We start from the raw sequence: 15,827 nt of genomic DNA, 5'->3' as shown, positions 1-15,827 counted from the left end.
CCTGGTCAGGGAACTAGATCCCATGTGCATGCCTCAACTAACAGTTCACATGCCACAACTAAGGAGCCTATGTGCAGCAACTAAAGGAGCCCATCTGCTGCAACTAAGACCTAGTGCAACCAAATAAATAAATATTAAAAAAAAAAAGAATCAGAGTGTCAAATCAGGAAGAGACATTAAAGGTCTTCTGGTCTACCTTTCCTGTCTACACCCAAGACCCAAACTAGCATTCTATGTTGAAATGCCCCCAATGAAAGGAAATTAATTTCTACACAAGGTAGCTCATTATTTCTTGCCATGACTTTGATTTTTTGTTTGTGTAGCTTCTACCCATTAATTGCAGCTCTAGCACTTGGGAGTATGAAGAAAAAAACATTCGCTATTTTGGACAAAAATCTTTTAAATAATTTAAGATTCTTTTCATGTGTTTCTTTAATTCTTTACCTTTAATTTTCTTCCCTCCAGGGTAAACATTATCAGTTCTGCTTTTTTTTTTAATCTTCTTACAGCTCTCAAATGTACTCCAGTGCTTCACAAACTTGAGAAAATGCAGATCCCTTAAAAGAAAACACAATACATTATATACTGTTGACTTAAATTAGTTTTAATTTAAACCCATGTAAATATAAAAATATAAATGGGTATAAAGCCCTTATGTTAACGATTCTTAAACATGCAACTTGGAATTTAAAAATAAGCAAAAGTGTAAAACTGATAAAAAATAGCAACATTAACAAAATGTGACAGATTAAACTTGTATTTTACTGAAACCAAATTGTTTTCAATATGAAGATGTTAATGCTATGATGCAAATTCTTTTGTTTCAGCATGTATATATACCTTGATGCCTTGTGATAACACAATTCTCCTACCACTTTCTCTGTATATAAAATAGGATACAAAAAAATTGGTCTCACAGGATTACCGTAAGAATTGCACAAAATTATGTATGTTAACAGTTCTTGGTGCAGAACAGTCAAAAATGGCAGGTATTATTATTACTATAACTGTTATTGCTGGTGCTAAGTGTAAACTGGTGTGTAATAGCTGCTTACAGATTTGAATGGAATATAATAAAATGCTGGCTGATAAACATCTTCCAAGGGCTCATTTCCATTCCCCAACATGGCTTTTGAAATTTGCTCTTAATTTCTAAATTAAACAGACTTGCCAGATGCTTGCTGGAAAGTGGGTCATCTCTGGCAAGCAAAGCCAGGGGAGAGTCACAATAACATATAGAGGATATTCCTTGCTACATTTCACTCAGTGAGCTATGGTCCTTGTATCAAAGAGCTGAAATGTTATGTTGGAATCAAGAAAATATTATTGACCTGTCTTCATTACCTCGGCTGCCCCTGAGATGGATTAAGTTTTGATTTTCTCTGTCTTTGGGTATAATAAATGGCAGTTCCCTGAAGGTTAATGAATTGCTCACAGAGTTGTGGTGCAGCGAAACTCTGCAAACCCTTCTTTCCATCCACACCACCACAAAGAGTAGATGTATAACTTCACTTTGGATCCTGAAAATATATTACCTTCCTACTGACATGCACCAAAACCTGACTTTAATCACATTGTAAGTCAAAGAACAAAATGAAATGGACAAAGATGTTAATTGTTACTTTTAAAGACCTCATCAAAATAGAGGTCATCTCCTTGGATTCATTTGTCTTCTGGATGATGATACTTTGAGTGATAAAGTAATACGAAACTTTATGCTCAGGTTTTTACTATGGGGCAATGGGATATTTTGAATGAACACCATCCCTGAGCGGGGTCTTTGTGCCTGGATGCCCCAGTTTAGCTATCATATTAGATAAGACTTGACTAATGCAAAAATATTCACAGTTGTATTATATTATCAGTTCAAGTTGCTAGGTTTTCAGAATATGTGTTATAGAGACTCACTGAAGAAAGCATACACACACACACACACCGCATATGGCTTTCTGGTGTGTAGCCAAAATGAAACTAAGAGACCTTGGTTGTTTTGAATCAAGTTTTCTTGCAGTAATTTCCAGTAATTGTTTTTTTAAAAATGTCTCTTCCAAGTCAAGAGAACTGGAGAAGACCTGTTTTGCTCTGGTCCATACTTTTGGAAGTCATACTCCTAGACATTTTATTTTGGAATATTTGAATTTGCAATTTCCAAACTAAGTAATAAGGGCTACATGAAAACTTTCCAGGTGGTACATGGACCAGGTAGTTTTTAAAAAATCAACTTCCAGATATTTGACTTCCATGTATCTGTTTTCCTAAAAATGATCTGTATGACAATGCTCTTGGGGCAACTTCTGAAGCTCTTCTCCTTGGCCTTATCTCCTTCACAATTCTCCTTCTCTTACTTTATCAGAGACACCTCTCACCCACCTAGGATCTTAATATGATGTGTTCCCCTGGGGTCTAAAATCTTCTATGCCTTCAATCAAACGGTCACTTAAAATATTGGTGTCTGGTGTCATCTCTTAATCAAGGCATCATAAACCCATGGGGGTGGCCCCTGTGGGTGAAGCCAAGCATTAGAATGATGATATTTTGGTCTGAAGAATATTCAGAACCCACATGTATCATAAAAAATGGGGTTGCCGCAGCAGTGACACTTTTTAATATTATTACTTCACCTTTTCCATTCCCTGAACATTGTCAAAGAATGCATCACTTCGAATGGAAAATTTGAAAAGAATGAAGTGGAGAATCTGATATGTCTGAAGTAGAGAACAACGGCGAAAATACTGTGGGTAGCAGCATGTCAGTTCAATCTGGGGGAAAGCTCTGGGCAGACATTTGTGCCTCCCTTACCTGTCCATTCCTCCATCTGTTTATCTTAAAATATTAGAATTTCAAAATTTGGTAAAAAGCTACTCTGCACACCAGCTCTGCATGTTCACCGTTCTCAGTAATGAGTCAATGCTTGTAAAGAACCTCATTCATCCCTGTCTCAGTCTGAGTCTCAGTTGCAATGTTTTGTGTGATTTCAGGGAAGAAGGAAGCGGTTCCATATTTATTTTTTAAAGAGCATCTCTTTAAGAAAAATATCTTAGTTTTCTATGCTGTATAACAAATTGCTGTAAAACTTACTAGCTTAAAACAACACAAATTTGTTGTCTCACAGTGTCCCTGGGTCAGGAGGATGGGTACAACTTAACTGGGCTCTTTGCTTTGGGTCCCACCAGGCTGAAATGAAGGTGTTGGCTGGGGCTGCTACTCTCACTTGAGGTTTAGAGTCGTCCTATCAGCTCACTGGTTGTTGGGAAAATTCCTTGCCTTATGGTGGTTTGACTGGGGTCTCCCTTTCCTGCTAGCTGTTACCAGGGACCACTCTCAGCTCCCAGAGGCCACCCACAATTCCTTGTCACGTGGCCCCCAGAGGTAGCTCTAGTTCACAACATGGACATTTGTTTGCTTCCCCCCAGGCCAGCAGGATCATAGTTACTGCTGCTTCCTTTCTCTGTAAGTGCCCCTGATTAGATTAGCCCCTCCTGTTTGTTGAACTCAAGGTGAGCTGATTTGTAACCTAATCATGGGAGCATATCAGCTCATATTCACAGTTCGAGCCCACAAGCAAGGAGAGGGCGTTATACAAGGTGTGTACGACACGGGATGGTATCTTGGGGACCATGTCAGATTTCTGCCAACCACAGCCGCCCTCTGTCTCTCCATCACTTACGTCCCTCCCAAATGTAAAATATGAATATATCTACACCCTCCGAAGCTTCCCAAGAGTCTCATCCCACTACAGCAACAATTCAAAGTCTAAAATCTCATCTAAATGTCATCAGCTCAAATCCAGAATCTGAATCAGCGCCAGGTAGGAATGAGGCTACTAGATGAAATTCATTGAGCATAGCTGCTGGGCCACAATGTCTCGCCATCTGTGGACACGCGAAACCAACGACACAAACCAATTGCTCCCAACATACAATGGTGGGGCAGGCATAGAACAACAGATGCAGGTATCGAGGTTCAAAAAATAGGAAAATGGGCTTCCCTGGTGGCGCAGTGGTTGAGAGTCTGCCTGCCGATGCAGGGGACGTGGGTTCGTGCCCCGGTCTGGGAAGATCCCACATGCCGTGGAGTGGCTGGGCCCGTGAGCCATGGCCGCTAAGCCTGCGCGTCCAGAGCCTGTGCTCTGCAACGGGAGAGGCCACAACAGTGAGAGGCCCGCGTACCGAAAAAAAAAAAAAAATATATATATATATATATATATATATATATATATATATATATATGAAAATGGAAGGTAAAAATCCAGCTGAGCAAATGGGAATTTCCTGATTAGATTTCAAGGCCTGGGAATAATTCTCCCCGATGCATCCACCTTCTGGGCTCTTGGTTCCACCCCCTGAATTATCCTTTTTCTACAAAAGGTGGCTCCTGTTTGCAGCTGAGTAGTTTTATTAGCCTGCTTCCTGCCAGAGAATCTGGGGAGTGCAACAGCCTCATTTTATTCCCTGTTATCTTTGTCCCTTTTAGCCCAAGCTGGCAACATTTCTGCTGAAACAATTTTCTCAAGAAGTTTGTGGATCTTCCATGAATTTTACTGGATTTCATTCCGTTGGATAAAAGCCACACCTACCAATGTTTTCAGGATAATCATCTCAGTCTCTTAGGTGGCTGGGGGGACGGCAGAAGGACATCCCACTAAAGCATCCTAGAGGCCCTCTGGTTTGATCGAAGCACACCTTGTCTCTTGAAAGGGTCCTTTGTGTGATTGAATGCACTAACCTTTTAATCGTGCTGAGGTTTATTTACTCCTCAGCTGATGGACATTTGGGGTGTTTCCAGTTTGGGGCTATTATGAATAAAGCTTCTATAAACACTTGTTTACAAGTCTTTGTGTGGGCATATGTTTTCATTTCTCTTGAGTAAATGCGTAGGAGCAGAATTGCTGGGTAATAGGGTAGAAACATGACGAGAAAGTGCTAAACATTTTCCAAAGAAATTGTACCATTTTACACACCTACCAGCACTACATGCAGTTTCTGATTGCCCGGTAGATTGAATTTTAGCCATTTTCAGTGGGTGTCTAGTAATATCTCTTCATGACTTTAATTTACACTTCCCCAATGACAGCATGGTGAGCATTTTTCATATGCTTACTGGCTATTCATACAAATTCCTTTGCGAGGTGTCCCTTCACATTGCTTTGCCCACGTTTTTATGAGATGGTCTTTTAATAATTGAATTAGAGGGATGCTTTACATATTCTGGATAGAGGCTCTTTTCCAGATGTAAGTATTACAAATACTCCCAGTCTGTGACTTGCCCTTTTATATTCTTACCTGTGTTTTTAATAAGTTTTAAATTTTGATGAAATATAATTAATCAATATTTTCTTTGATACTTAGTAATTTCTGGGTCCTGTCTAATAAATATTACTTTATCCCCAGGTCATGAGATAGTCTCCAATGACTCTTCTAGAAGTTTTAGAGTTGTAATTTTTACAGTTAGTTCTCTAATCCACCTTGGGTGAACTTTGAGTGCAGAGTGAGGTAGGTATCAAGATAAATTTTATTCCATGTGGATACCCAATTGCTCCATCACCATTTGTTAAAAGACCTACTTTTCCATCTGTCCTGAGCCTATTGATGGTAGTGCCCTTGCTAGGAAGGCCTATGGTGCTCACCCAGCACAGGTTACACATAGGGAGCTCCACTGACATTTCTTCCACTGGGGCCACTATTTATGGCTGGGCCAACTCTTGAGGTTTTTATGATCAAAGGATGCACTTCAGCAAGAAACTATTAGGGGGCTTTGAGCAACAAGATTTACTACTCACAGGTCCTGGAGGGTATAGGTCATGCTGGAGAGACCACACAGTGAGGTCACAGGCAGAGACAGTGTGGACCTGGGACTCTGCCTTTATTAGGCTCAAAAAGTGGGGTGTCTTGGGTTTGGGGGTTCATTCTTTATTGGCTAATTTAAAGCATGAAAGTCGGAATTAGGGTGCGAGAAGGGAGAAGTAGGGTCACTCAAGTGGTCAGTTATCTAGGTCTTTCTGAAAGAGGGAACTTCTTGGGGGAGAGCAGTCTAGTTCCTTATCTGGTTGTTTTGCCAGTAGCTGTGTCATACAGCTGGCAATATGTTTATTTGCGATGGATGTCTTTTGAAATGGATGCTTTGGCAGTCAAAAGCTTAATGTCAGGCACTTACACTACACTCATATTTTCCCTTAAGTTGCTTTAGTGTCGATGCAAGAGGGAGGAGATATGGGGTTATATGTATATGTATAGCTGATTAACTTTGTTATAGAGCAGAAACTGGTACACTACTGTAAAGCAATTATACTCCAGTAAAGATGTTCAAAAAAAAAAAGAAAAGCAAAACAAAATAATTAAAATATATTTATAGGAAGCACGATGATTTTTTAATCTATAAGTGTAAAAGCCAAAATGTGAAACGGATTTGGGGCAACCAAGGAGAATTTAATTGTTCGTATGAGGTAACAAAAAGAAAGACTTTCTGTGAGCTGATCATTATAAATCCATTTTAAGTTAAAAGAGTAGAAAATTAACTTAGGGATTTGTGGGGCCATTTCTCAAATTAAAAAAAAATTGCTTTAGTGTCTCTGTTGAAAATCAATTGACTATATAGGGTTGGGTGTAATTCTGGACTCTCTACTCTGCTTCGTTGACCTATTTGTCTATACTCATGTCAATATCCCAGTCTTTGTCTGTTGTTGCTGTATAAAGAATTAAAGTAAGAAAGGTAGATTCTACAACTCTATTATTCCTTTTCAAGATTGTTTTCCCTATTATAGGTCCTTTGAATTTCCATATACATCTTAGAATCTGTTTGTTAATGTCTACAAAAAATACTGCAATTCTGATAAGATTCATGGCATCTAGAAATCAATTAGGGATAAATTAACATCTTAACAGTGTATGTCTTCCAATTCATAAACATAGTGTATTTCTCCCTTTATTTAAGCTTTCTTCAATTTCTCTCAGCAGTTCTTTGTAGTTTTCAGTACATAGTTGCTGCATAACTTTTGTTAAATTTATTCCTAAATATTTAATATTTTTTGACACTAAATGTAAGCAGAAACATTTTTTTAAAATTTCATTTCTGGTGGTATAAAGAAACAACTAATTTTTGTTACACATTGAACGTGTGTTCTATAACCTCGATAAACACACTTATTCATTCTAGTAGTTTCACTGAAGATTCCTTAAGATTTTTTTTTGAAGAATAGCTTATATTTTTAGAGCAGTTTTAGGTTCACAGCAAAACTGAGCAGAAGGTACAGAGGTTTCCCACGTACTCTCTGCCCCAACACATGCATATCCTCTCTCGTTACTAACATCCCCACCAAGGCAGTACATTTGTTACAGCTGATGATCCTATACTTATGCATCATTACCACTCAGAGTTCCTTGTGGACATTAAGTTTCACTCTTAGTGTTGTACATGCTACGGGTTTGAGCTGTACAGGTTTTCAACACTTTTGGGGAAATACCAAGGAATGTGATTGCTGGCTCAAATGGTAAGAGTATGTTTAGTTTTATAAGAAACCACCAAACTGTCTTCCAAAGTGGCTGTGTCATTTTGCATTCACGTCAGCAACAAATGAGGGTTCCTGTTGATTAACATCCTTGCCAGCGTTTGATGTTACTGGTGTTCTGGATTTTGGCCCTTCTAACAGGTGTATCGAGGTAACTTGTTTGAATTTGCCTGATGACATGTGATGTGGAGCACCTTTTCATATGCTTATTTGCCATCTAATATCTTCTTTTCCCCCGGCTTTATTGAGATATAATTGACATAGAACATTGTGTAAGTGTGCGATTTGATATATGCATATATTGTGAAACGATGACCACAATAAGATTAGTTGACACATCTGTCACCTCATGTAGTTGTCTTTTTTTATGGTGAGAACTTTTCAGATCTACTCTCTTGGCAACTTTCAAGTATACAACACTGTTGTTAACTACAGTCATTATGCTGTATATTAGATCCTCAGAACTTATTCATCTTGTAACTGGAAGTTTGTCCCCTTTGACCACCTTCACCCATTTTCCACACTGTTTTGCCCTTGGCAACCACCAATCTACTCTCTGTTTCTATGAGTTCAGGTTTTTTTTTTAAGATTCCACAAGTGAGATTGTACAGGATTTGTCTTTCTCTGTCTGACTTAGTTCACTTAACATAATGGCCTCAAGTTTCATTCATGTTCTTGCAAATAGAATTTTCTGTTTTATAGATGAATAATATTCCATTGTATATATACCATTGTATATACATATATATATATATATATCTCCAAAGCTGAGTTTTATAAAATGCAGAATTTATTGATATTGTCTTTTACAAATTAAAAACTCAAAGAATAAGAAAATAAAATTTATTGTAAATCAGAGGTACTGTTCATTCAGATTTAGTGTGACAGGAGAAGAGACAAGAATATTGATATTAATAAGAGAAAACTACCTGTGGTTTCATTTTGAACTTCATAATCAAGCATTCTCTCTTCTGTGATTAATCTTTGGCAGCCTTCTTTGTTTTGGACCATCTTTCCTCTCCCTTCACACCCCTCATCACCAATGTACTTGTCCTCAGAGCATCTCTAAGCCTGTGCTGTTCCTCTACCTGTTACCTGAAGATCCATTCCTCACGCTGTCCACGTTCTGCTCAGTACTTGTTGGGTGCAGTTAATTGATAAGAAATTGGGGATGGGGGCTGGAGAAGACGGGGCATTTCTTTCCTCCCCCACAGTCTTAGGTGGTGTTTTTTGTAGCAGCCGCACCTCCTTGAGACTCCAACTCCTACCAGACACACTCAAGGTGGTCCCAGCTTCCATTAGGTGGTGCTGGTCTCAGGTCTCAGCTGGCATTGCCTTTTCCCTTTGTCCCCGGCCTAAGGGCAGTCCTGGCTTCCTGCTGTTGCTAATCTCTGGGTTATCCGATGCCTTTTGACAGCCATGTAACCACTTCTCTGAAATAAATTCCCTTGTTGTAAACATTTGAGGAGCCTTTTTTTTCTTGGTTAAACACTAATGGATACAATCAATTAAAAATTGCCTTATTCTACAATCTTAAAATAGTGTCTAATATCATAACCGTGATTCTCAATGGTGGGCTAGTGACCAATATAGAAATTCAAGGTTTTCTTTCCGTTCTTACAGAAAATGAAATGCAAGTCCGCAGAATCATTTTTATGTATATTTAGAGCTACTTACTAGTAATCCATTAAGTGGATTATTAAAGGTTACAAATATTTAATATACATATAGCAAAATGCTTTTCATAGATTTGGTGAAAAATATTTTGAAATAGTGTAGGTATTAATTTATAGTGGTTTGCCTATATATGTTGTTTTATCAATACAGTTATTTACAACAAGGGATAACATCTCCCTGATCAGCTTGTGAACTTCAAATCTAACCATGTATTACATTTTAAATTTAAAAAGTAAAATTTTTAATGTTTTTGAAAAATACAGTTTCCTGGAACCTAATCCAGACTCACGGGTAACTCGTTGGAGAAGGGGGACCAGAAATCTATGCTTTTTACAACTTTATCAGGCGACCATTTGTCAGTTAACTTCTCATTTTCATTATGGGTGTTTGGGAAGACGGTGTGGCCAGAAGTTTGAACACGTAAAACTGGTAGCTAGTGGGAAGCAGCCGCATAGCATAGGGAGACCAGCTCAGTGCTCTGTGACCACCTAGAGGGGTGGGATAGGGAGGGTGGGAGGGAGACCCAAGAGGGAGGGGATATGGGGATATATGTATATGTATGGCTGGTTCACTTTTTATACAGCAGAAACTAACACACCATTGTAAAGCAATTATAATCCAATACAGATGTTAAAAAAAAAGAATAAAAAAATAAAATCTAAAACCATAAAAAAAGAAGTTTGAACACAAATAAGATTTTCCAGAGCCCAAATTGATCAACTTTTTGATTATTGCTTTTACCTCTGAGAAACTTACAGGAACTGGAGATTAAACATTGGACCTGGTATTGAAAGCATCCAAATCCACATCAGACATGTATGGTGCACAGAGAGGGGCCCCAACTATTTCCTTGAAGCTATTATCTTCTGAGGTTGACTACAAAAACACTTAGTCATCCTGAGGTGTGACTATGTCTGTCTGATGGACAGGAAAGGGGGAAAATTTTACTCATATCAATTAATAGAGAAGTTCTGGAAAGATCTTATATTTCCAGAAAATAAGTCAACCCAGTAACACCACTAGTCCTCTTTGCACTTGTTTTGAACTACCTGCAAGTCAGAGTTAGTCTGGGTGAGAAATAGGGTCACAAAACAGTGTTTTCTGAATATGAGTCCATTTCCAAAGTTCCCATAAGCTCCTCCTGGGAGCCCTTGGGGTTTTTCATGTATGCTCACTATGGGGGAGGCTGCTAGTTGCCCTTCAGGGGGCATTCTACCCATCTGCTTTGGTATTAGGACTTTTAGGTGGACACAAGGCTGCCAGAACAGACATTCCCCAGCTTTCTTTCAGCTGGGTGCAGCCATGTGATTTAGCTCTGGTCGGGAGGTTAAGTGTGAAAGTGGTAGATGTAACGTCTGGTTCTTAAGGGGAAGGTCCGTGCTTTTCCACCCACTTTCTTTTTTTTTTTTAATTTTTGTTTTATATTGGAGTATAGTTGATTAACAATGTTGTGTTAGTTTCAGGTATACAGCAAAGTGATTCAGTTATATATATATATCTATACACACACACACACACATATATCTATTATTTTTCAGATCCTTTTTCCCATATAGGTTATTACAGTATATTGAGTAGAGTTTCCTGTGCTGTATAATAGGTCCTTGTTGATTATGTATTTTATATATAGTAGCGTGTATATGTTAATCCCAAACTCCTAATTCATCACTCCCCTCCTTCACCCACTTTCTCCTTTCCTCTTCTCTAGGGGCTGAATGCACATGTGGAGGTAAAGGTGGGTGTGGTGAGGACTCAGATGAATGAGCAATTGGAGAGAAGGGGTCAGGGGTTTGGAGCCCTTCCCTGAGCAGCCCATGGCATCAGCCAGGATTTTGAAGGAAAGAAAAAGAAATGTCTATCCTACATGAGCCAGTGTTACCGGGTGACTGTTGCACACCCCATACTCATGCTCTCATGCATTGCTTTAGTCACCACTGACCATCTGCTCCAGCTGTTTCTGGATTACAGAGGATGCCAGGGCCTTTGGGGAGGCTTGACAGGCACTGGGTGTTGGTGGGGTCCGTAAAAACAGTTTGCACAGGGGCCAAGGTTGCCAGAGTCTGCTACCCCCAAAGCCCACGAGAAGCTGCTCTAATACACGTATTGGCTTTTCTGGGGCACGGCTCAAGTCACTGGAACTACTGGATATACTGATGCCCTTTTACCTCTCAGACAAGGTTAGTTATGTCCCAATTCCTGAGTGAACATAGTTTAAGATTATTTCAAGTCAATCAATTAGCAGATAATCATGGAGCAACTATTGGGACTTCTGCCACATTCTAGTGATAGAAAGACATAAAAGAGAGGGCTGTGTCTTTGAGGATCTTATTTTGGGATAGAATGTGGAAATACTGAGCTGCACGGCACATGAGAGCTCTTCTAGCCCAATGTCCCAATTTGCAAAGGTAGGAAAAAGAAGGCTCAGAGCTGTGATTTGCCCAATCACATATCCTAATGGGGTAGGATGGCCTCTTAAAGCTCTTTTCATTGTAATTCCTTGCCCATCAGTCCTTCAGAATAGGGCTTCTTAACCTTTCATGTGCATACGAAGCACCTGGGATCTTAACAGAAACGTATTTTCTCAGTGTTCCGGAGGCTGGGTTCCCACAGGGTTTGATCTTGGTGAGGATCCTCTTCCTGGCTTCAGGTGGCCACCTTCTCACCGCGTCCTCACGTGGTAGAGGGGGAGCAGGTAAGCTCCCTGGAGTGTCTTCTGATAAGGACATGGATACAGATGGATCAGGGCTCCACTCTTAGGACCTCATTTAACCTTCATTTCATCCTTACTCCAAATATAGGCACATTGGGAGTTAGGGCTTCACCTTCTGGGGGATATAATTCCGTTCATAGCAGCCACCTTAGACGGGAGGACAACCTGAGATCACCCTAAACAGAGAGAACGGGTGATTCAACTTAAAAAGCCCTTTTGAAAAATGCCTCTGGACAGCCTTCCTTCTAGACATCACTGGAAATATAAAGTGTGAGAAGGTGAGTATGAAGAGATGTTGCTTGGAAAAGTGTTCTCTGCAAAGCTCGATATATACCCGAGGTTGATGTCTTCTTCACAGTGTCTTCTTTTATCCTTAAAAGACGTCCTGCTTTTTTCTTTGCTCGTCTGTATAGGAAATCAACCTCCAGATTCTGCTTGTCTGAGGTCTTAGACCCTTTTCTTTCCTTGCTTAAGAGTGTTTGAAACAAACTACACCGTGCTTTGGGTCCGTCATGATGTCCAGAGAAAATACTGCCTCAGATTTTTTGGAGATACTCGGGGAAGGGAAGTGTGGAGGAGAGAAGCTCTCTTCATTGGCTTTCTGGGTAGCAGAGGAGAAGAAATCCCATGGTTATAAGATCTGATGCCCCGCAGCTGGTGTTCATTCCCCGGTGCATCGGAGCTGTGCTGATTGCTACACCATAGGATGAAAAAGCCATCCTTCTCTTTCCCAAGGAACCCAACTAAGAGAAGCTTTCTAAAACTTAGAAGAGGGCTTCCCTGGTGGCGCAGTGGTTGAGAGTCTGCCTGCCAATGCAGGGGACACGGGTTCGTGCCCCGGTCCGGGAAGATCCCAAATGCTGCGGAGCGGCTGGGCCCGTGAGCCTGTGCTCCGCAGCGGGAGAGGCCACAACAGTGAGAGGCCTGCGTACCACAAAAAAAAAAAAAAAAAAAACTTAGAAGAGAGAGAATGTTTAGTTAATGCATGAATGACAGATTGTAGTAGTGTATATATATATATATATATATATATATACACATCATCTGAGTTTCTGGGATGTTAATGAAATAACTGATTTATTATATGACTTCCATGACATTTAATGAGTAATGTGGAAGCACATAGGCATATACTTAAGACTCTTTTACAGCTGCTGAATTTATTTCTCATATTAATCCTTTCAGGCAATGCATGATCCTATCTCTATCTTTGTGTTTGTATCCTAAATAATAATAACAACACTTTATTTTTTTGCAGAATATATCAAAGCTTGCAAACATTTATTATTTCTTTTCTACTGTACTTTATTATCTGAGAAGACTAAGTATTTTAAATGCATTTGACCTATGCAAATGGACCCATTCATTTGACCTAGGCAGAGCCTCTGGTAAATGTCTGGCCTTGTGTCACTGTAAGTTCCTACATGGGCAGCCTCCTCCCCTACTCCTCTCCCAGCCTAGGGCAACTTAATCTTCCCCCATGGGATCTTCTTTGTCCCAGACTTTTGGATTAGTCTGGATAAAGTTGAGGGGAATTTGATGAATGCCTAGATCAGGGATTCAGCTGCAGTACAGCTCAGGTGAGTCTTATTCTCTAGTGTTAGAAATCAGGCCTAGTTGTTTGTGATTGAGTCCCATATTGTGTGCCTTTCAGTATCTGAGTCTCACTCGTGCTCCCCAGACCTGACTTTACTTGATACCGCTTGTCTTTTGATACCTATGCTCTGTCCTTATTAGTCAATTCTCCTGGGGACTCAGCTTTGCAGACCTCTCCTGGTGTCCAGTGTCGAGAGCGAGCACCCCTGCAGGTAGGTGTGAGATGGAGTCTTGGCTCTTACTGGTGTTTCAGGATCACCTGGGTATACTGTGTTGCAAGTAATTTGTAACTGATAATCAAATTCTTAATATTTGGGAATGGTTTACTATGATTTTTAGTTAAAAGATTAAAGTGAATTTGTGGTTATTGTTTTTTTTTTGAAGTATAGTTGATTTACAATGTTGTGCTAGTTTCCGGTGTACAGCAAAGTGGTTCAGTTTATATATATGTCTATCAGTCTATCTATCTATCTATTTATAATTCTTTTTCAGATTCTTTTCTTTTTTAAAAAATATTTATTTATTTATTTGGTTGCATGGGGTCTTTGTTGCAGCAGGCAGGCTACTTAGGTGCGGCTTGTGGGCTCCTTGGTTGTGGCATGTGAACTCTTAGTTGCCACATGCATGTGGGATCTAGTTCCCTGACCAGGGATCGAACCTGGGCCCCCTGCATTGGGAGCACGGAGTCTTATCCACTGCACCACCAGGGAAGTCCTGATGGCGCAGTGGATAAGATTCTTTTCCATTATAGGCTATTATAAGATATTGAGTATAGTTCCCTGTGCTATGCAGTAGGTCCTTGTGGTTATTCTTATCATAACATTACTCTCTGGCATTATGATCTATTCTCAGGGGAGTAATCGGGGTGTGTTGTAACTATCACTATGAGAATTGTGCATAAATCGGGGTACGGCCACGGAGGTGTGCCCAATCTGTGATGTCATCTACTGCATTTCCTCACAAGGAAAAATGGTGAATGCCCTAATCCAGGACACAGTAAGAATGTAGGTGAAATTTAACCTCTGAGGCATATTAGGAGGAGCCAGGGAAATAAGTGAATGTAAATACTTTCAGAAAAAAATTCATTGATTTATCTATATAACCTATGTCTATCTATTAACCCCTGCCTAATTCCTAAAGAACTCAAGGTGACCGGGTAGACAGACATAGATGGGTAGACATACCTTTTATCAGACATCCTGACAAGTTAGTTTTTTCTTTAAAAGAAAGGGACTTTCGGGAATACTTGACTGGTCTCAGACCAGAATCTGGTTTAATTGGTTTCAATGGGACTCAAGCATCAGTACATACAAACCTTCAGGTGATTCCAAAATGCAGACCAGCAAAACTACCAAGGTGTCCTGTATAAAAACAGCTTTAATTGTGTGAATTAATTTTGCAACCTTCACAAGAATCCTGGAAGGATAGAGCAAGGTTTAAAATGTGATATATGGAGGACCTCTGGAATTTATTTATCTGTCTTGAAGTCAGAGGGACATGAAGCCAGCACTCAGAGGCACAGCGATGCTGGACACAGCAATGGGGAAACGTCTCTGGGATTCATAGGTTTTCATTTCAGCCTAGAATGGTCCTGAGCAGTGAAGCTGTCAGTCTGTCCAATTTGAAACCTTGTAAGTCATGAAGTCACTGCCACCTAGTGTTACTGATTTTCTTTCCTTTTTGGATATTTTTCTTTTTTCTTCTTTCTCTCTCTCCTTTCCTCCCTCCCTCCCTCCCTCCCTTCCTTCCTTCCTTTTTTCACTCTTTAACTCCCTCACTCCCTGAAATAAACCAATGTTTTCCCAGGGCTAAGAAAGTTAGCTTTGGCTCAGAGAGAGGGACAGTGTAAGCTCATATTCCCAGATCTATTGTCTGGGCTCTTGTTTGTGAGAATTTTCTCTCTCCTAAGTGAGGATCTAAACTGCTATTATTCTTATATCTTTTTTTTTTTTTTTTTTTTGCGGTACACAGGCCTCTCACTGCTGTGGTCTCTCCCACCGCGGAGCACAGGCTCCGGATGCACAGGCCCAGCGGCCACGGCCCACGGGCCCAGCCGCTCCGCGGCATGTGGGACCTTCCCAGACCGGGGCACGAACCCATGTCCCCTGCATTGGCAGGCGGACTCCCAACAACTGCACCACCAGGGAAGCCCATCTTTTTCTTTTTAAATATTTATTTACTTATTTATTTGGTTGCACCAGGTCTTGGTTGCAGCAGGCAGGATCCTTAGTTGTGGCATGTGAACTCTTAGTTGCAGCATGCATGTGGGATCTAGTTCCCTGACCAGGGATCGAACACAGGCCCCCTGCGTTGGGAGCACAGAGTGTTAACAACTGCGCC

Source organism: Mesoplodon bidens, assembly GCF_964165515.1.
Source record: "Mesoplodon bidens genome assembly, chromosome: 3".
In the NCBI taxonomy this organism is placed as follows: domain Eukaryota; kingdom Metazoa; phylum Chordata; class Mammalia; order Artiodactyla; family Ziphiidae; genus Mesoplodon; species Mesoplodon bidens.
Note: the sequence above shows the minus strand (reverse complement) of the source record.